The following is a 21,569-nucleotide window of genomic DNA, read 5'->3' as shown; positions in this document are numbered from 1 at the left end:
GCAATGAGTACACACTACACGTTGACAATTTAACATTCGATTATGATTTGACATTATGCTGCTTCACTACAGCACAAAATTACAGGCACAATAGTGTAGAATGTGTTCGACTTACTCAATACCTGGACTATAACGGTATTTTTTTACATTGCAAGTCCCGTGTCATATTTGCTTGTCCGTCACTACAGGCAAATCTCAGTTAAGCGCATTATTTGGTAAATTAATATGTTATTGTAAAAATTTTACTATAAATACATGAATTTGTTTTAAATATTAATTTTCTTTTAAGTATGAATCATGTGTTTGTCATTCCATGCCCTCAAAAAGTCATAAGCCATCAACTAACACACTTCCCATCAAGTAGGTATGTCATGTCCATCATCCATATGAATTACCCACTTCAATGAATCGACCATTCTAAAAATTCAAGTACAAAAGCAAGTTAGATTCATACTCCATTGTAACATTTCAATCAATTGAAAAGCGATTTCAGCGATTGCATAGCTTACTTAATCGACGGTGAAGCCCATTAAAGTTTGCAAAGCTCTCGTCGCTAACGGCTTTCGCGTTTTTGACTCGCGTTTATTTTTAGCGCAACCTTTACATTGTGCGGAGTACAGCAGCGTTATAGCGTCCCCTTTTAACCCCTCATTAAAGTTTCATCACGACAGGGTAGCGTCCTCGGGCCTCGCGTCATTCACTTAACTATCGCGTGGAATGTCTGACTGTGTCACATAAGTTTTGTCACGACAAAACGAAGTAAAGACACGTCTTTACTTCGGATGTTGGGCGAAGTTCTTGGACGTTTGTTGTGCCAAACGTTGGTCGGAAGCTTACCTGACATTCACATCTATAATAAAATTCATATCAGTTAAATTGTCTGCAAAAGATGTCAGGGCGGATATAGTGTCAAGTATATCTTCTTCTTCGTCGCTACACTCTTGCCAGAATGGTCGTGGTCGTCACACCAGGTCGGGTAGCAAGCCTCACAATCCGTCGCCATTCCTCCCGCACTGTCAAGTATACCTGCAGGAAATGGTGAAACTATAGCTAGGTAGATATTATGCCGAGTCAGCAGCAGACTTCCTCCGCAACAGCAAGTGGCGATAAATGATTCAATGAATGATCAATATTTAGCTGCTCGATAATCGATTTGCGTTTTCGTCCATCACTAAAACAAGGGCTGACGATTTTTACTGTATACCTGGACATTTTATATTGATGTTAAAAACAAAAGAATTACATTAACGCCATCCTCTCGTAATTATAATTATGCTACTCAAAAACATGCCAAAAAAGTTCTTTTTTCTGATGCATCTCCACATATTTAGAAAATCACTTAAAAGAGGCCGTTTCCGAGAAGGCTATACGAATCTACCTGCGGCAGGGATCGGACCCCACATCTTCTGCGCTCAGTGATGCTCACTCAGCGAAAATTTATCGCCCTACTCCATTACAACTGATTTCCGCAATCGTACAATACCCTGCATCTTATCTGTTAGGCTCGCCTCAAACGGGCTTCTCGCCACAGCTAAAAAACGCCGCCACTCGAAAATGTATGTAAAAATATGCCGGGTGGCGCGTTTTGCGGCTGTGCCTGTGGCGTGAATCTCGTGTGCGGCAACCCTTAGGCTGTGTCATACTGTGAGGCTAGGCTACGTACGGCATGATAATCGTGGCATTAATCGATTTTATGTTTAGGGCAGCTCTCCAAGAATGGCAGACACGATTTGTAATGTCCTTTTCATATTCTTTAAAATTATTGTAAAGTAGTAGCAGACTTAAACCATTATCTGAATATTTTATGATGAACTGAACAGTATCTTAATTGTTAATTGTATTGTATCAAATCAACATCAGCATTTGATTGCTCTAATTTGCCGTATTTTCTACGTAATTAACGTATTTCGTGATATTTCGATATGGTATGGGCACAAAATTGTAAAATATTAATAAATATTCTGTAAAGATGTAGATATTAGTGGAACACCTCATGCATGAATTTCATAAGCTTAATTACTGCTGGATTAATATGCAGCTATTTATTAATTAAGCCAATTAAAGCTGTTGGTCAACATTGTGAAGAAAGGTTTATAAAACATCGTTTCGGGTTGCTTTTCGTTACCCAAAAATTGTTTTTTCGAACCCCCGAAAGCCTCCCGAGAGTGTGCCAGGACGTACCACCTGTTAGGGATAGGGCACACCTGCGCGACAGATGCTTCTAAATCCCTTATAAATGCAGCCTGGAAAGGGCACACCGCGCCCGCGCCGGTATTTTTTACGCAAAATGACTTACGCTTAGCATAAGCGGGGAGTAATGGCTTTTTATAGCATTTAAATGTCGGAAAGCCGTAACCCCTATTGAATTATTCAGTAAGCCGATTAATGCAATATGTGTGATTGGATGTGACCGATCCCCAAAGTGTTAATGGTTTTAAAGGATTTCAAATTAGGCGACGCATTTTTAACTCTTTTTTGCTGGTGTTGCGAATGTCAGTCAATGGGTAGTCAGGTGACCCATAAGTCCATTTGAATTTAAATAAGCTCAACCTTTTAAAGTTGAGTCTTATTATCCATTCTAAGTAAACATTGCAATCTATCGTGTGGGTTGTTCTTTGAAATAAATCTGGGCGGATTTGAACACTTTTGGGTTGGTCCTGGATTCGAATCGTAACGCTCAAATTGAATCACTTTGTGAAGTTGTCCCCTGTTTGATTTGGACATCATAACAGAAAGGGCATGCTTGAATTACCCATCTGTCCAAAAAGCAGTATGATTTCCACTTTGGGTGGCACGTTCAACCCATTGAGCGATACCAGATAGATATTATGGCGGTTTGTGACCTCAATTGTTACTTACAAGTTCCTCGCACCCTCAGGGTAGAAGATATGACCGTGGGTTACAAAATGTCGCTACTGCATGAAATTAGGTACATCTTGTTTATCGGACAATCAAGTTTATTTAAATCCTAACCGAACTGGAAACCACCGCAGAGTGGTTCAAACAAAAATAAAAAGAATGTCTTATTTAATTGAAGCTGCATGAATTTTGGGAAGGTCACCGTTGCGTACGCGCATGCGGCATGCGATGCGAGTGCCAACGTGTTGCGGTTCGCTGACCGCCGCGACTTGGCCTCGTTCGATACATGAACATGTCCCCCAAACCGAATTTGACAGACAGTTAGGTACTTATCAGCCACGTCCTTTGCTGCAACTTTATTCAAATTCAGTAATTTTGTCTTCCAAACGCAAACCCACATATTTAATTTATTTCCGTTTCTAATCTGTGAGGCATACTAATTTAACTCTGAAAAAAATTGCATTGTCTCCACTTACAAAAATGCAACCATCACAACTCCATGAGATGCCGCCGTATTGAATGTGCGGTTGCTCGTATAAAATGTGATATAAGTTTTCTTATGTCTACAATCTACATCCAGAAAGAAATGACTTTGCCAGGCGCACGCTATGCGGAATCGCGGATGCTATGTTGTTCCAGAGTTAATTTCCGTCTGTCGTAAAAAATGGATCGTCTGCCGCCTTGTCCGTTGCCCATCCAATGTCGGCACCAGTCTGTCGTCAATAAGATAGGTAGGACTCGTTTATAATGATGACTGTATGACCGAGATCCAATCCTCAGACAAATGGAGTGTAATGGTAATTTGGTGTAATCAAGAATTGATTCTTCAATAAATCAGTTATTCCATCTCTACCACAGTCAGTTTCTTTTCTTCAGTAGTTAGTATTTCGCAGAAAAGCCAAATGGGTACAAACTTTGATAAATAAATTAGCTTTCAGGGGTCAACAGCCAACATTACCTGACATTAGTCCTTCATTCCGTAATCTCAAAGGAAACCACTTTGATGTACTGTATGTACCGTCGGATCCGGCTTTCACTGTGTTTAGTCTCCGGTGATTATTGGGTCGACCGCTACCCGTAATTCACATGTCTGTGTAAGGTAAGGTTTACGACCAAATACAGGTAGAAATTCAGAACTGTCGTCATCAGCATTGATATTACATCCAAAATTTTGGAAGCCTAATTTCTTGTTAAGATTCCCTTTTCAATTACTTACCATAGTTTCCTAGAACCCTATTTGTTCCGTTCATTATCACATTATTTGACTTAATTATTTGTCCGTTTACGTCATCAACATCTCTGTGCAACTAAACATTAAGAGTTATCGTAAAAAAACATCATTACTATGTAATCACAACTCTTTAGAGCTGAATTACGTCTTTAAAAGGTTGTTTAAAGTACAATTATTTTAGGAACTGTGTGCCATGAATGTTTTAGTTGGTTCATTTTCTATTCTTACTGCTCTATTAGTTGTTTGATCTTTCTATTCAGTGTTGGCTTAGTTTATTTCGGTAATTAGCCTTGTTTTGTTACAAATAGATGCTTTCAGGTTTCTGAAAAGGCGTATCTTAATGACGTACGAGTAAATAACGTTGGCGGATTACTAATGTTTGGCCAAAAAACGTTTCCCAAATTATCACATCGCAAACAACGTTTCGCAAATTTTCATTTGGCAAATTCTCATTTGGCAAAACAACTTATAGCAAACTTTTAATTCGCAAATGCCGTTTTTGGCATATTATTGTTTAGCAAATTATTGTTTGGCAAAGTATGTTTTGGCAAACGTTTCATTTGGCAAAAATATTTCACGATACACTATAATTACAAAATAATTTGATTGGTGCATAGAATGGACAAATTAACTTGTGGTTATTATTTTGTTTAGTGGGTAGTTAATATAAAATTTGTTCTAAATTAATTTTCATATTTCATTTTTTTTATCGAAATTTCCAGATGATTCATTAACAATAGAGGTGATTCTAGCGCTCGGCGGCCGCTGCCGCGGCACGCTTCGCTCGCCTTCGCGCGTTAAGGGTCACTGTTCTAACCTAACCTAACCTACTATTTTATGCAATACCTACTTTCTGCAACCATAATATTTTCTGCAATCTCTTTGTTTTACATAAAATTCTTGTGAAAACCATGATCATCTGCCTTATGGTTTGATTTGTGGGTAACGGTGGGTAAGTATGTGAAAAATGTGTCAATTTGACCAAACAAATTATTTGGGATATAATATTTGGCAAAATAAAACATTTGCTATAAAAACATTTGCCAAGTAAAATTTGGCCAAATGATAATTTGACCAAATGAATTAGTTGCGAAAAGTACAGTTGCTAAAAGTTCATTTGGGAAATGAAACTTTGGCGATAAGTTGTTTGCGAAGTGAAATTTGGCGAAAAGTAATTTGGCCAAACGGAAGGATACCAACGTTGGCACTTGGCAGCTAATTCGGGCACGTTACAATGAAAGATTTCGGTTTTTTAATACCTTTGGGATCCTTTTAAAAGATTCATTCAGAACACGCTAGGTCTCTAATCTATCATTAAGATTATGTAAATGTCTTGTTCAGTTCTAATCGTCGTGAAAATTATGTGTGTAAATGGAATCACAAATGAACCAGAAGCAGTGCCTTAATTACCAAGAAATAAGAGGAATTCAGGACGAGAAAGCTCTCGTGCTGCTGCATAATTTTAAATGAGGTGCTTTCAGTTAACAAAAGCCAAAGAAATCAACGGGAAAGGCCAGTGGGTGATCGAGGTAGAAAGTGTCAGATTCAGAGCTGAGATCGCGTCGTGACCGTGCGAATGGAGAAAGTGCAGTGAGGGCTCGACATAATAATATATAGTGTCATAACGACATCTTATTGTTTTGTCGTTCATTACGGCTATTACTTCATTTGGTGCACACTTTACGCTTGGGTGCAATATTCTGACACTTTTCGAAATAGCGTAATAGTGACGCCATGTCCGCCAAATAAGCTGGATGAAAAGATCGATTTTCTGCCTTGTTAAACTTTTTGTCCAAACTACTTTTAATTAAAATGCCACTCAGATTGTATCGATGATCTAATTTCGAGGTTCTAAACTTGTGAATTATGCATCGGCAACTCTTCCGGTGATGCAGGCGTTTGCCCTCCGAAAAAAACAGAAAACCTCTGTGAAGAGAAACGATTCAGCTGAAAGTTTCATCAAGGGATGTTTTTGGCAAACAAATACATGCCTACAGTGCCAAGTGCCAAAGACTAACACATGAGTGAGCAAAGCAAAGGGTAAGGGCGTATTTATTGGTGCGTTAATCAGTAGGATTTTCTAGGAAATGAATACAATGTCCAGTGTCCTACATTTATTTCCTAATACTTTAGTCACCGTCCCGATAAGCTAAACTTTACACTTAGTTGAATGACTTATTAGAAAGGAAATACAAAAGGATATTCTTATCGTGTAGGTTGCTTCTTCGTAAACTTCCGTTGTTCCCACATTCTCACATTTGGCGACTGGCGGCAAGCCGGATGCGACGTAGGTTTTTTGCGGCAACGTGTTTCGCTTGCTGAGTGCTAACTGTGGACATAGTCAAAGCGAACAGTAAAACAACTTGACTACCAATATACAGACAGGGTTTAACTTATGAGGATTCCTAAAATCTAGGATGGCTAAAGTACCTACACTCAAAACGAATGTAAGGCATTAAGTCTCATGGTTTGATATAGGTACTTTTATATTATCTTCGGCTCCTTTAGCTATAGTAAAATAGTACAGGTAGCCTTTAAAATTCAAATCAAGAGTAGGTAGGTATTATTTGTAGTTGGTAATCTTCGTTCTAAGTTTTAGAAAGGAAAATAGATAGCTTTTCAAAGTTTAAACTAAAGCTTTAGTCTCTAATGCAACAAAGAAAATTATACTGTTCGGTTTTAGTATGTCTTTACTATGGCGTCGACCGATCACCCCCTTGACGCTGATTCAACTCCGTAGTAATTCTACGAAATACACGCCTACTACGTTGTAGTTAGTAATTATTATCCTTATGACAAAATATTTGCATAAACACTTCATTCAATCGCGAACTGATTGACATACTACGTACGGAACGTAAACGTTCTCACGTTGAGCAAGGTTAAATTTTATTTTATTTTTATATTTAAATTCTGTCATTTTTCAAATTATTCCATTTTCAACACTCGGCAAATTCATTATTAATATTTTTTGTCTATCAAATTCTACAAACTATGAATTTCTTCATCAAATTAAGAGTCAGTGCCTAACTAGCTACTTTTGTCTCAAGAATGTGCAGTTTCCAAGGAATTCGACGAAAGTTCAAGTCGAGCGCCTTATTAAAAGCGAGATTGGTATCTTAAATGAAGACCGTTTTTTCAATTTAGACTTTTAGACGCACGAATGGCGTATTAAAGGCAGACATAGACGAGACTGGCGGAAGTTGGACGCGGAAAATAGAGCTAAGGCATGCAAATCAAGTTAATTGTTACTATCACGGAACAACTGATAACATTGTTACGAAATAGAACGATAAGTTTCATATACATTAGTTATTACTAATTAGTCTGACATAAAGTTAGTATACCTAGAATATAATTTTATGGTCTAAGATAACGTTTGAGTGATATACTGTTCTTCATTAAGATATGATCGGAATTTGATTGAGCTATGATGTTGGAATTTCACATAGTTTCAAAAAGTTTTCTTTAGATTGTTAGAAGTACTAGTAACTACTTGACGTGTCTACTGACTTCTAACTCTGAAACGTTACGACAAGTCGCAGTCAAACTTAAAATTTGTTTAAGGGTCAACAGATCCCCGTAATTATCCGCCCGTCCTTGAGTCGAGAATGATATTTGGGGGCGCGGGGCAGAGAGATGAGGGGCTTTGACCCCGTAGCCCGTACCCGTAATCACGCCCGCACAGGCCCGGCGATCCTTACTATCCTACATCGGCTCGAAACAGGTAAAGGATATGAAGTTTCGGTTATGGATACGGTTACGGATATTAGAATAATTATCGGTTACGGTTGCAGATATGAAATCATTTCGGATTATCCGAAAGTTCCGGATAATTTCGGTTACGGAATTAATATTATAATTACAAGTAAAAAATGTAAAATTCACGTAGTCACTTCATGTATTATGTCGACACCTATGATAAAGTTAGGCGGGAATAAGATGGTGCCAGGGAAAGTCAGACAAGTAACATATATCCCATCAAAAACAATACTTGTCAAAAAAACCAAGTCTCGCAACTCAGTTGTTCTACGGTAAAAAGTTGTGAGATCCATGTAATACCAAGTCCAGGCCAGGAAATCTTTAACGTTTTACATAAATTATTGACTTGGCCATCGCACTAAATAATTTAATTTACACGTGTTTTCATGCGATGGCCAAGTCAATATATTTATGTAAAACGTTAAAGATTTCCTGGCCTGGACTTGGTATTACATGGATCTCACAACTTTTTACCGTAGAACAACTGAGTTGCGAGACTTGGTTTTTTTGACAAGTATTGTTTTTGATGGGATCTCATTTCTTTTTGTATTTTGTAGACAGCAGTTATGTATCTAGAAAACTGGACCGAAATTGAAAAATTTTACTCGACTTGGCGGTTGCACTACCGTGCCCCCAAATATTTTAGTTTTTCCTTGATTCATACACCAAACACTACTTATATTCCAAATTTGAAGCTTCTAGGTCTGCTAGAAGTGCCTTAGAATTTTGATGATCGGTGAGTCAGTCAGTGAGTCAGTGAGTGACAAAATTAAGTAACTTTGACCCGTTATAATTCTTAAACTACTGGTTCAAATTGAATGAAATTTTAAATATACCGTGTCTTTACAATGCCTGCATAGCTAATGAAAATTCAGCCTTCTAGTTTTATCCACAACGAAGTTACAGGCGGTTGAAAATGGCCTGAATTGCTTCGAGAAAAGGATGGTACGGCCGTGCCACTTTTTTGCTCGACTTGGTGGGGGCACTGCCGTGCCCCCAGATTTAAAAATATGTATTAAGATTTAGACTCCGCCTTTATCCGAAACTATCCGAAACTTTTGTACCGGTTTCGCTTACGGATTTTTTTTATTTCGGATAACCGATAGTTTCGGTTACGGTTACGGATATTAACATCCTTGGAATAAACTGTTCTTTTATTCATGCCCACGCGGACGCCTCGGGTTTTAAGCCTCTACCATTTAATGGAAATGCGGCAGAAGCAATTTTAAGTGACCACAGCGCGGGCCCGTCATATGTGCTAGCGGCTTGATGTTCCCACCCACTCCATTAATTTTTGTCTACGTTGTAACCTTTTAGATAGATTGATAATGTTCAGTAAACTATGGCAGTTTTGAGTGTTATAATAATAACACTGGTCAACAGTGGTTTTGGTGCCAAGGAACTGTATATATTTTTTGATTGAGGACCTTATGCTGGTTGCTTTAGTAGCAAATTTGTTGATTTCCTACGTGTGGTTTTCTAGATTTTGACGTGTATAGAAAAATACAAAATTTCACCAAAATCAGCGTTTATAATATTTTGAAATGCTTAAAAACTTTATTTTCCACGACTTTTGTGAATGAGGTGTAATGGAACTATCACGTTACATCCTCTAGCAGTAATCAGCCATCATATACCGATCCCATCTGCCTTGGTACCTCTCTTCCAATGGTTTTTAGGTCTTGATAGCATCGCTCTCCCTATTCTTAGCTATAGCATGCTATAGTGACCCAAGATTCTCTGGGAATTGGTCAAGATGACTGTGGAGGTAGTGCTCTTTGATAAAAATTATGACATCCTGAGTTTTTAAGGCATGTCTTACAATTTCAGAGTAGTTACTGGACTAGTGATTTCCGAAAAAAAAATTGTAATTTCAATTAACAAAATCTATGCAAATCGTTCCAAATAGTCCATCGAACTTAAGAAATCAGTATCTTTGATTAATATTGTTATTTATGGACCGTTAAAAATTACTTAATATTTTTTTTTTTTTTTAAATTATGCTCAAACTAGGTTTTTTTTTGTTCTTTCCTCACTTTCTCCACTCTGAACTTCATGTTACGGCTTCTTTGACCATTGTAACATTGCCTTAAATGTTCACAGAAGATTATAAAAACAATTTTGGGTATCCACGACTTGAATGCAACCACAATTTCCGACTTAAAGTAAGAAAAATAAGCACTTTTAATAAAATTTGCCTGAATTTTTGAACTTTTTAACTGTGTACACACCACCAATGTAACAGAAATACATTTTGATTATTGAGACAACTTCTTGGCAATGTAGACATGATATTAAAATAAATGCATTTATAAAAATGTACCGAGAACACTACAAACTGTGCAACCAAAGTACCGATTAAAGCTAAATTTTAAAACTGAGGGTAGATCCAAAACTACACGTAGGAAAAAAAAAGAAAAATATTTTTATTATTACTAATACACACCTAATAATAAACTATCAACAGAATCTCGGCACCATTTTCATTTTGATTTTTTGTTGACCAGTGTAATGATATCCCGTACCTAATCAAGTTTTAGACTCTTCTTCTAGGACTATGAGATGAGACTATCAAAGCCTCGAATTTTTCTTCAAATAAAATATTGAAATTGAAACAATTTCTTGCCTTGAATTTAGACTTGAGTTGGAGGATGGGTTTAGCGTTGATAAACAAACAATAGTTTTAAGAGTGTAATTTAATCTTCGAAGTGCATACAGTAAATAATATGGTCTATTCTATAAATAAAGTGTACGAGTATAATAAACGGGGTCATCTCATAATTATGTCAATAGATGCGTTGTATCATCAGGTTATGGGGCAAGGTGTAGTTAGATACAGTGCCCTAGTTCAGAAAGAGGGACCGATAACTTATCACAGTTACGATCGATAAAGCACTCCAGCCACGCACACGAAGTACTTACTTGTTGCAAAATCGAAAATTGATTTGAGAATCAATATTTTCTATCATAAAAAGGGTCAAAAACGAAGAGATTGAAACAATACCCTAGCTACTTGGTTTTTAAGTTGGATAATTTACATTTCCCTAAAATGATATTATGCCTACTTAGCAAAATAACATTAGTTAGGTGGATATTCGTTTGATAGGTTCATATATATCTAAATAGGCACCTTCTCCTAAACTTATGAATTAAAAGTTCCCTCGGCCGTTAAAAGATTAATAAAACATATTGACTGTCATCAACGTAAAATCATTCACACGAATTAAAAAAATCTCCAGGATTTTTTCTTGTTATCATAACTTTTTTATCATCAGTATTTTCCAAAACACCGTGGGTTGGTAATTTCGTTAATGAAATGTGCCTCACGCGAACAACAAGTTATCGAGGCAAAGGGTGACATCTACTCGCATTTTGAGTGATTGCTGCCGGTCAGGAGATTCGGTGATGATTTATTTGATTATTTCGCAAAAGCTCTTTTTCTTGATGGCACTCTATTCTCCCTTATACCAATTTGATTAACGGTGATAAAGCGAAGGGTCATTTCGACTGCAGTAATTTTTCTTTTGGGATGTTTTGTAATGGTTACTTATAATTTTTAAATTATTCTTAACATTTTATTTATTAAGGCAAATGTATGAATACAGCCTAGTCTTCGGCTTTAAAAATATTTCCATTTCAACGTCGCACTTTGTTGTTTTTCGAATCACTTCATGGTTTTAAGTTTTTTTAACCCATCCAGCATTTTACAGTTACTGGTCAGAATCATTTGATTTCAAAAAGAGAATGATACATTAGTCCTTCCTCTCAACACAGGACCATCGCTTGCGTAAGTGTGAGTGCATCGGCCGGGACCGGTTCGGGCCGGTGGCGATAATTTACCACTAATCTTGACCCACAGCTGTCTCCGACCAGTTTTCGGTTGGATCTCGTGTTGTCCTATCAAAGTAACCAAGTAACATAGGTACAGCGGAAGTTGTAGACGCAGACGTGGGTAGGTGTAAAATTGTTACATGGTATACTTGTACGATTGTGGCCTTGACTAATGAAAATGAATTAACAAATTTATTTACTACTATACAGCATTTAGAATCGAATCTTTATGAGCTTTCATGCTAATTTCGCTGTAGTTTTAATGCGCTCCCGTTGCTTAAACGACTTTCATCTGAATTTTGTATGTAAATCCCAATATTGTAATGGTAGATAAAAAATCCCATACCAATTGTTGTGAATTTATCTTTCCAACTATAAAACCTATGATAATTATAATAATACATTGTAATCTACGTAACTGGCTGACTCACGGGGTTTTAAAAAGCCTACTTATTGGGTTATTTGAAAGTAAACATGATTTGCGATAACTCAACTAACTACAAGAGTTATCAAAATACCTAGCTTTTAATTGTGTTTGTAACAATGAGATTTTATATGAAATTATCAGAAAATTTAACGGCTGCGGTTTGTGGTAGGGCATGCATTATTATTATTATCATCATGACTAAAATTGTTGACATTCATTAAGATAAGTTTTGGTTGACGATAAAATCGTTTATCTAAATAAGTCATTACTGAAGAGGCTCGTTACTTAACGAATCCATTTAATTACCTACTCAATCCGTTATCGTTAAGTATCTGAATTATGGAAGAGCTATACAAATACGTAATATAATAAAAAAAATATGCATAGCAGCTAAAACAAAATTATGTTACTACTTACTGACTATGTTCTGCTAAACTCGGAGTGTAAATTGAAAGTTTTTTTCGATCCCCGATTTTGTAATCTGTATTTTAATATATATTTTATACGCGGAAGTGAGATTGGTTGGAAGGATGACTGTATGTTTCTTGCTTAGCTTAGGTACGCAAAAATGCTATGAAAATAACATGTAGGTACTTAGCAATTTTCAACGATATTCCTCTATTTTGAACTTTTTCTCCGTTTGTTCCAGTGCTGCGGACAGTGCGGACTCACCAATACTGGAGGAGGCTGGCGAAAGCGGCTCCGAACAGAAACCAAAACCACTGGTCAAATATGGAGAACTCGTCATACTCGGGTAACTACAACTTTATCAATAGACATCTGCCGGCCTAGAATCCGCGCCAAGATGTATCGTTGATTTTTGGCGACAAATGTATGGGTTTATGGTCTAAAGTCGATAAAATACCTCTATAAAACAATGGCCTGCATCCTAGTTCCTAGGCTATCAGATTTTGGTCCAACCAAACAAAAAAAAATCCCTAGGTGCAGATTTATTTGGTTGGAAGATAGAAGAGTCTAGCGTATAAGTTTCAAAAGTAGGACGTGTAGCCCAATTCTATTCCAAGCACCGCCAAAACTATTTTTCGCTTAGATCTCTTCGGGGTCGCACAGTGGTCAGCGCTTATATGCCAGCCAAGGGGTGGAATTCTCTTTCAAACTGTGTACTCAAACACCTATAGCTATGATACCAATGCAATGCTTTCAAACCACGTGTGTATGAAATTATGAATGAAACATGCTTGCTCCATCAAAATTCGCATCTGAAACTCCCAGTTGATAAAAAGAAAAATTACCCGTAATTCACATCTTTTTGGCGAACGTTCGCGGTTGGGCCATTCACAATTAATCGTGAAGATAAATAAAGGAAAACAAAAATACAATAAACAAACTTGATTCATAGTTATTTTAAGATAACAGTGTTTCACTACAGGTTGGTAAAACAGGTCGGGGATAGCAACAGCTGTCAAATTATTTTTAACGTTGGGTTTTTTGGATTGTGGTTTTGATACGTACTCGTATGTACGCACGCACGTACGTACCGTAGATATGTATGTACGCTAGCAAATAAACTTACCACAAAATTATGTATTACCGCAACGGATTTTGAACTTCGTGGTTTTTACATAAAGCTTAAAATCAGTTGTAGAGTAATTTTGTGATAACCAATAGGCGCGTCCTAATATCTTGTGATTATTTCGTTCAAGTGCCATTATTCTTTATCTTTTCAAAGTCATCCATTGATTAGTACTTTGAATGGCCATTCATGGCAAATGAAACAAAAGCAATTACGCCTCTGGGAAAACCAATCGGCTGTTTATAATTCATTCGCGTTGGATATTGTAATATTTGTGTAAGTGGCGTTTATTTACTAATGGTCATGTCTCCTTTGATATAGTCGTTAACTAAATAAATCTAAATAAATAAAAAAAAAACAATAAATTAGGAGGATAAATTCCAGGCAAGGTTACAAAAATAAATGTTTACAAATAGAGTATATTGAACACCTATGCGCGAATGTAGGTACTTTCACAAAAATGATTGTTGTTACGTTCAATATTTCAAGACATATTACCCAGATTACGAATTAACAAATAAATAAGTTATTCTTAATAGCTGATCTAACTAGAAGTAATTTTAACAAAGAAAGCATGAAATAACATTTGATAACCCTCAGTCTTATTTCTTGTATTTTTTTATCATAAACTTATTTTTCTGACAACCTCGTAAGTCTACCAGACGACTGGAATAAGGGGCTTTTAATTACTGTGCCAAAGAAAGGGTACCTAAGCCAGTGTAGCAATTGGAAAGGTATCACTTTGCTCTCGATACCGTCAAAGGTTTTCTGCAAGATTATCTTGGATAGGTTATCGGGAGCCGTTGAACCTCTTTTGCGTAGGGAACAGGCTGGCTTCCGCCCGAACCGCTCGTGCACCGACCGACCAGATCAATACTTTGCGTATCATCTTGGAGCAAGCATCAGAATGGCAAAGGGACTTTGAAAAAGCCTTTGATACGCTAAAGTGAGCAAGCATATGGTCGAGACTCGCTGACATTGGTGTCCCGCCGAAAAATATCCATCTACTTAATGAAGGCCATCTTCAAGAAATATTCATGTACTGTCACTCACGACAGCCTCATCTCCGAAGACATCGAGGTGCATGCGGGCGTCCGGCAAGTCTGCCTACTTTCGCCGCTTCTCTTTCTGGTTGTCTTGGGTGGAAGAATCATGTGTCGTGCATATCAAAACCAACGGCGTGGAATAGAGTGCGGTATAAAATTTGACAACCTTTGTCGGAAACATTATTCAATGAAAATATTGTCCGAACCCTTAGTATTTCTCTTCGACAAATATTTTAACACATTGTGAACCACTTTTCTTTCACGACTATAAAAAGATTTTAGCAATTTAATTCACAAAATCAATTGCGCACATTTAAAATAAAGTTTGTTTACACTTTGACATGTCAATGAAGTTTTCAGTTACTGTTGCCATTAAAAGAAATTAGTACCATTAATTTTCCGCAACATGGCGAGGGTTTTTATGTTCCTGGTCAGGCTATTGGCTCTGTGCACGATTACAGCGCCAACTAGCGTCCATAACTTTGTGGGCTCTGTCACATTGACATTTAGGTCGTATATTTGTGAAAAAATATCGAAATGAAAAAATAACAAATATTTTCGACTAATAAATTGTTGTGATACCACGATTTGGGTGGAAAAAAGGTATTGAAATCATTTTGGTCATTCAAATCAAATGAGGTAAGTCCNAGTTCAAGATTGCCAAATGCCTTAACGTCTGAAAGCTTGTGGTTTCAGTATGTTACAACCTATACAGTGTGAGTCACGTTAAAGTGTACATATGAAAATAGATGAAACTAGACCTATTTTTATCGACAAAAAAGAGGTCAAAAAATTTTTGAGATTTTTTTTTAATTTTTTATAGAATATTTTTTCTTCCAATTACTTATTGTAAAGAAAACATAATAACTTTTAAACTAAGCGGTATATCTTGATTAGAGGTGGGCGCCGATATAAAATTGGCCGGCGGCGGCGCGCCGACTTTTTGACCTCGGCGGCGGCGGCGTCGGCGGCGTGACCTTGTTTGACCTTTGTTCATTAGGTTTTTTTTTTAATCTGCTTTTTTAGTATCTGTCGTCAAGACTAATCGGGTGATTTGCAGTTGGTTGGGGTTTGAGCCACTAAAGCAGTGGTTTACCCTAGTAAATTAGCTTATAATTGATCATAGATACTTTGATATTTGGATAGCGGGTTTAGCTGAGATCAGGTTCTCGTGTATTTCCTAAAGGCGAGCGTACCAACCAATGTGACGATAAAAGTACCCTTAACATGTATTTTTGAGCTCTTTGGATGCACATAGTTAATGTTGGATTAGCTGACTGTCGGTGGAATATTATATTCAGTTCTGTTTTATTTATATTTATGGTCTTTCCATGTCATCCTACGGTCCAGGATTTTAATGCAGGTTGATTACAGCAATGTGTCGAGGTCTAGATTGGCCGGAGGATAAGTTTCACGTCTTAAATGATAATATGGTGAGACTTCGAGGCTTAATTACATACGCCACTTGGTCAGCCAAGCAGCTGACATTGCAACAGTCTAGTCACTTTAAGATCACAGTTACATTTGAGGAATGCCGCAGCTTTCTGGTGTCTGGGCTACTTTACTAGAGCCCGGTCCGTGAGCACGTAGAATTTTGTACAATGACCCCTAGCTACCCATCCTTATCGTTCGCGCGTAATTATATTGCTGTCGCGACTGTGCGACTGACACCCGCAGTGAGTGTGCGAACGCGATAGCAATATAATTACGCGCGAGCGATAAGGATATTAAGGATGGGTAGCTAGGGGTCTTTGGACAAAATTCTACGTGCTCACGGACCAGACTATAGTAGATGTTATAGAGTATCGGACCAAGTACAGAGTCCTGGGGTACTCCAGCTCTGCAGCTAAAAAGAGAAGATTTTGTCACCGAGTTTGAAAACTATCTGTCACTGAGATAAGAATCCATCAGCAGGTAGTAGAAGTGTGCTAGAAGGTACGTTTTAATTTCATAGAGTAGTCCTTTATGATAAACCCAGCTGAAGCCGCAGCGAATGCAGACGTACAGGATTCTTTCTTTTCCAAACATTGTATTGATTGTGGTTGGTATGGTTTCTGCCAAAAATGGTCGGGTATACTATATTACATGGGTCATACTTAGGCAAGGGAATAAACGAGCAAGAATGATCCTTTTCCATAATTCTAACAATACAAATGTCAGATTAATTGAGCGATAAGAGAATTCGTTAGGCGACTTGCCAGCCTTATGGATCATTTCCAAAGTTAAGAGACTTGCGAGGTTCTTCTCACTCAGTGTGGTCATTGTCAAGACCATGGACTTTATGGTGATCAGATTAAATGCAAGTGCTTTGCGAGGGTCCATTTTCGCTATTTATTTAGCTTAGCCATCTCTCTTAGCGTTAGTTCTTTCGTTTCAGCCGAAAAACGTCCTGCGCCGCTCGCATCCAGGCACTTCCTGCGACCTTCCCCAAATCATCGGTCCACCTAGTGGGAGGCCTGCTCACGCTACGTCTTCCGGCTCGTGGTCGCCACTCAAAAACTTTACTGCCCCAGCGGCCATCAGCTCTACGAGATATGAGCCCCGCCCACTGCCACTTGATTTTAGCGATTCTGTGGGCTATGTCAGTCACTTTGTCCTCCTGCGTCTTTCGTCCTCAATTGGCGTAGTAGGAATCAATCTTCTACTTTGAACTTGAGGAGGGTAAGCGGAAACATGGCGGTCAAATCCTCAGATAGTCAAGTACAAAGATATCCAGAAGCAGCATACGAAAAGATGCAAAATGAGCCCTCTCAAATCACAATGGGAAGGTTTGGCAGCACAGCACCTAGAATGGCGGGAGATTGTGTTGTGTAGAGGTGAGTCCGCGAATTCAACGAGCAGCGCACAACTGAACTTGAACTGAGGGAGGTACTTTGTTGCCTTCCAGAGGTTGTGGTTCCCATTTGCATTCCGAGACATATTTTCCAATCTCTGTGTGAGTGATTCGCTTAAAGTATAGTCCAATAGTGTGGGTTATCTGCCAGACGACGGCGGGTATTTTTTTCTTGACAGCAAGAGGGACCGACGCCTCTCGCGATCAATTATTTACTAGACCAAGCAGTAACTTGAATAATGTACTTGATTAACTATTTCTATATTAAGTTATTCAATCAATTATTAGTATATCAACGGCATTAAGTTCGCCTTGTGTACCAATTTATATGGCATTAAAGAATAAATATTATAGTTAGTTCTTCTGTTATATGGTTTACTGATGGGTCAAAAATGGGCCCTAACGTAGGCTTTGGCGTGTATGGAGCCAGCCACATAATTTACATTAACTCAGACAGTCAGGCCACGCTGATGGCCTTAAACTTCAACTTAATCACCTGAAAGTTGGTAGAAAACTGCATGAGTCGACTGAATATCCTAGGAAAACGTAACAGAGTAACGCTGAGATGGGTTCCAGGTCACGCGGGAATCGTGGACAGTGAAAATGCCGACGAACTGGCCAGAGCGGGAGCGGAGAGAACACAATATGGTCCAGAAGTCTTTTGTGGCATTCGCAAAAGTCTCGCTCGAATGACCCTGGAGAACATCTATTTAAACAAATCCTTTAAGGCATGGTCAGACACGCTAGGATTAACTCATTCCAAAGCTCTTATAAAAGCCTATGACCGAGAATGCTCTAAGCAGATCATAGGACTGAGTAGGATCAAAATGCGCATCTTAGTTCGAGCCTTCACTGGACACAGCAGCTTAAACAAGCACTTGTCCACTATGTGACNCAGGACTTCTAATGTATGAAATTTGCAAACCATGTAACATACAATCACTGTTACATAAAACGTTTTACTATTTTTTTATAATTTTTTTCTTTGTTTCGGGTGTTACAATGGTTCTGTTTCGGGTGTTACGAGTACGAAAATGCAACGCGTTTTATCGATAAAATCGGTGTTTTATTAGTCTCCAGGTACTACAAAATAAGGAGTACAACAAATAAACACAAATAGAGCGAATTCTGGTTTGAAATTACGAAGCACCTTTTCTTAAAAAATATACAAAGTTCAAGTTTAATTTTTCCTCAGAATATAGCTTTTTCCATTGTTTTTGGCTTGAAATAGCATTACTTTAATTTCTAATTACGATATTTAATGGAAATGTCAAACATAGAGACTTTTTAGCAATACCTTAATTTTAGTGTTAAGTCGACTTTTCAAAAATATCTTAAATAGAGAAATATGACTCCTTTTCCGACGTCAGCGCTAGTGGGAGGTCGAAGGACACTCACAGTAATACTTTTTGACTTCTCCAAGCAATATACACACATTATCGACATATTAATAAAAATGTAATACCCGAAACGTTTCGGGTGTTACAGTTTTTAATCAAGAAAGAAACATACTAAATTAGTATTATGCTCAGATATTAGTTAGTATTTGAAATCATTACTACCATGACCTTACTTTTACCAAATATTGTTATCCTAACCCATGTGTAAGGTACAATAATAAAACAAATACCTGTTTTTTTGTTTCGGGTGTTACATCGCCGAAATAACAAGAAAACACACTTAAAACTTGATGATTATCAATTTTTTGGGACTATGGCGCTATCTACCAATACTATGATAAATACCCTCAAATCATATACTTAGTGGCAAAACGTTTCACAGATTGATAGTTTTTTTTTAATCGTATTACCAATAATTAGAGAGAAAATGATCATTCAGACAGTTGACTTAAGTATAGACTTTGAAGACTAATAACTTAAAAATTACTTGTTTCTTGCAGATTTTTTTTGTTGCACATTATAATTTGGAATGTTTACTTTTAAAATTCATCAGATTTAATGCGAAAAGAACATATTTAGTTTTTAACCCTCGGTAACATTTGTCATGGAATGACCCTAATGCTTATCAGAATTAATCGTGTCATTATTCTCCGAAGATAATATTTGTCAGCAAAGAATCTGGTATCTAAATTAAGTCCGAACTCCATAGTTATCTAGGCCACCATATTTGTAACTAGCGATTGCCCCCGGCTTCGCTCGCGTGGGTGTGTCGGTATGTCACATAAAATTTTTGGCACGCTTTCTGCTTCCAAAACTAGGCTCAAAAGAAAAGAGTTTAGACTCTAAACTATTCTGAAATAATTGAGAAATGATAGGTCTCCCTTGCATATATTTTGTAATAAAAGGACACAGAAAGAACTTACTCCAAGGTCCAATCTACTCTTTACCAAAAGTTATAAAATACTTGATCTACTTTTACGCTTTTAAGTTAATTGAAACGAAAGAATAGAGATACATTAATTTGCCAGTATTTGATTTGGAAACAGAAAAACTGTGGTAAAAACTAATCTTGGTCAAGGCAGAACCAATCGCTTGAACCGCAAATTGGGTTAGTTTTGCAAGCCCTTATTTGTTAATCTGCTATTGAAGCCACTTATCAATTATCTTTAGTACAAATAATACGTGACCGTTTGTAATATTGGGGTCACGTACTTACATCCTTTTTGGGAAGGCATTCATTACAATGATCTCTACCGACCCTAAGTTAATGTTTATTGAATTTAACAGGTATTTTATTTTATTTGTTTTTTGTTAAGGTTGCGTACCCTTTTTAATAATTATACTTCCGCTGTCTGTCAGCAGATATGACGAAATATCCATGTGATGTTTACGAATTGTGACGCGTCATTGTGAGCCGACTCGAACTTGACCAGTATTTAGTTAAACATGCACAGCGATGTAAACACGATCTCTGATGAACACCGATACCGCCGCAACTATAAAATGAGCCTGCATTCTGCGTACGCTCGCACGCGCCTATATTGTATAGTTTTATGGCCAGACGTTTCCTCGGATAGTTTCATAGTTTAGCGCTCACCAACGATTGTTTCCTTAGAAAATTGCAGCTTTCACCCGCTAAAAGCGGCCATCGCAAGATAGCAAAACCCGTTCGAGTCGATCTCCCGTTGAAGCATTCCTTTCGATTTCGTACAGACTACGTCACTAATGTTAAAACAAGGCAGACCTCCTTTTGTTTTGGCAAGGACTTATTTGTTTTAAACTCTAGCTTCTGCCCGCGCCATTGTCGATTTTGGTGTCATGGATTTAGGTCCCAATTTTTGTGCTGAATCTTAATTAATTACGCTTTAAAAAAGTATGTAACATTAAATTACGCTGTACTATAAAATAAGCTGTCTGCCAGTAAAAGTCCTATCAAATTCGGTCTATCCGTTTTGAAGGTTAACAATTTAATTAACAATTCGCTGTTGATTTGTTTTTTGCGCAATTAGTAAAAATCTGTTATTTTGACACTTCTGATTTATGTATTCCTAAAGTATGCAGATTGGGTGTCGACTGTCACGATTAACGTGTTAGTTAACTGAGTTTGTTTAACCCGTAATTTATTTTTCAAATGGTATTCTTGTACAAACCGGTTAGTCCAGTCAATAAAGCATTATAGATGGAAAACTGTAGAACACAATTTCTGACTTCAGGACTTTATTTAGACTAGTTAGGAGGTGAACATAGCAAAAGTCCCCGCCCTTAGCCCTTGAGCCGGCAGGGAGAGGGGGGTTTAAAGGTGCCACTTTTCGGTTTTTCGCTTAATCTTCGGAAACTATGCGTCCTAGTGACATGACTACTATGAACCAAAAAAAGCATATTCAATTTGCTACAGATGAGACAGTCAAGTTTTTCTATAAATTGTATAGTTTTCGCGGCATCTGCTCTAGAAGGTCTGTAATATTGGAAATTTTATTTTTGTCTTACATGTTCCCATCAGGAGAAAATCGACTAAATCAACATTGATAACTTAGCGTGGGGATACAAATATGGCAGCTTAACGTGTCAAAATTCGCGCGCTTTTGATAAAAAGTTTTAGCGATGGGACATGGCCACTTGTCAAAATTGGCGCGTTTTTGTGAAAAG

This window comes from Ostrinia furnacalis, unplaced genomic scaffold (genome assembly GCF_004193835.3).
Source record: "Ostrinia furnacalis isolate ACB-3 unplaced genomic scaffold, ASM419383v2 OfSCF4792, whole genome shotgun sequence".
NCBI lineage: Eukaryota > Metazoa > Arthropoda > Insecta > Lepidoptera > Crambidae > Ostrinia > Ostrinia furnacalis.
This window is presented reverse-complemented; position numbering follows the sequence as displayed.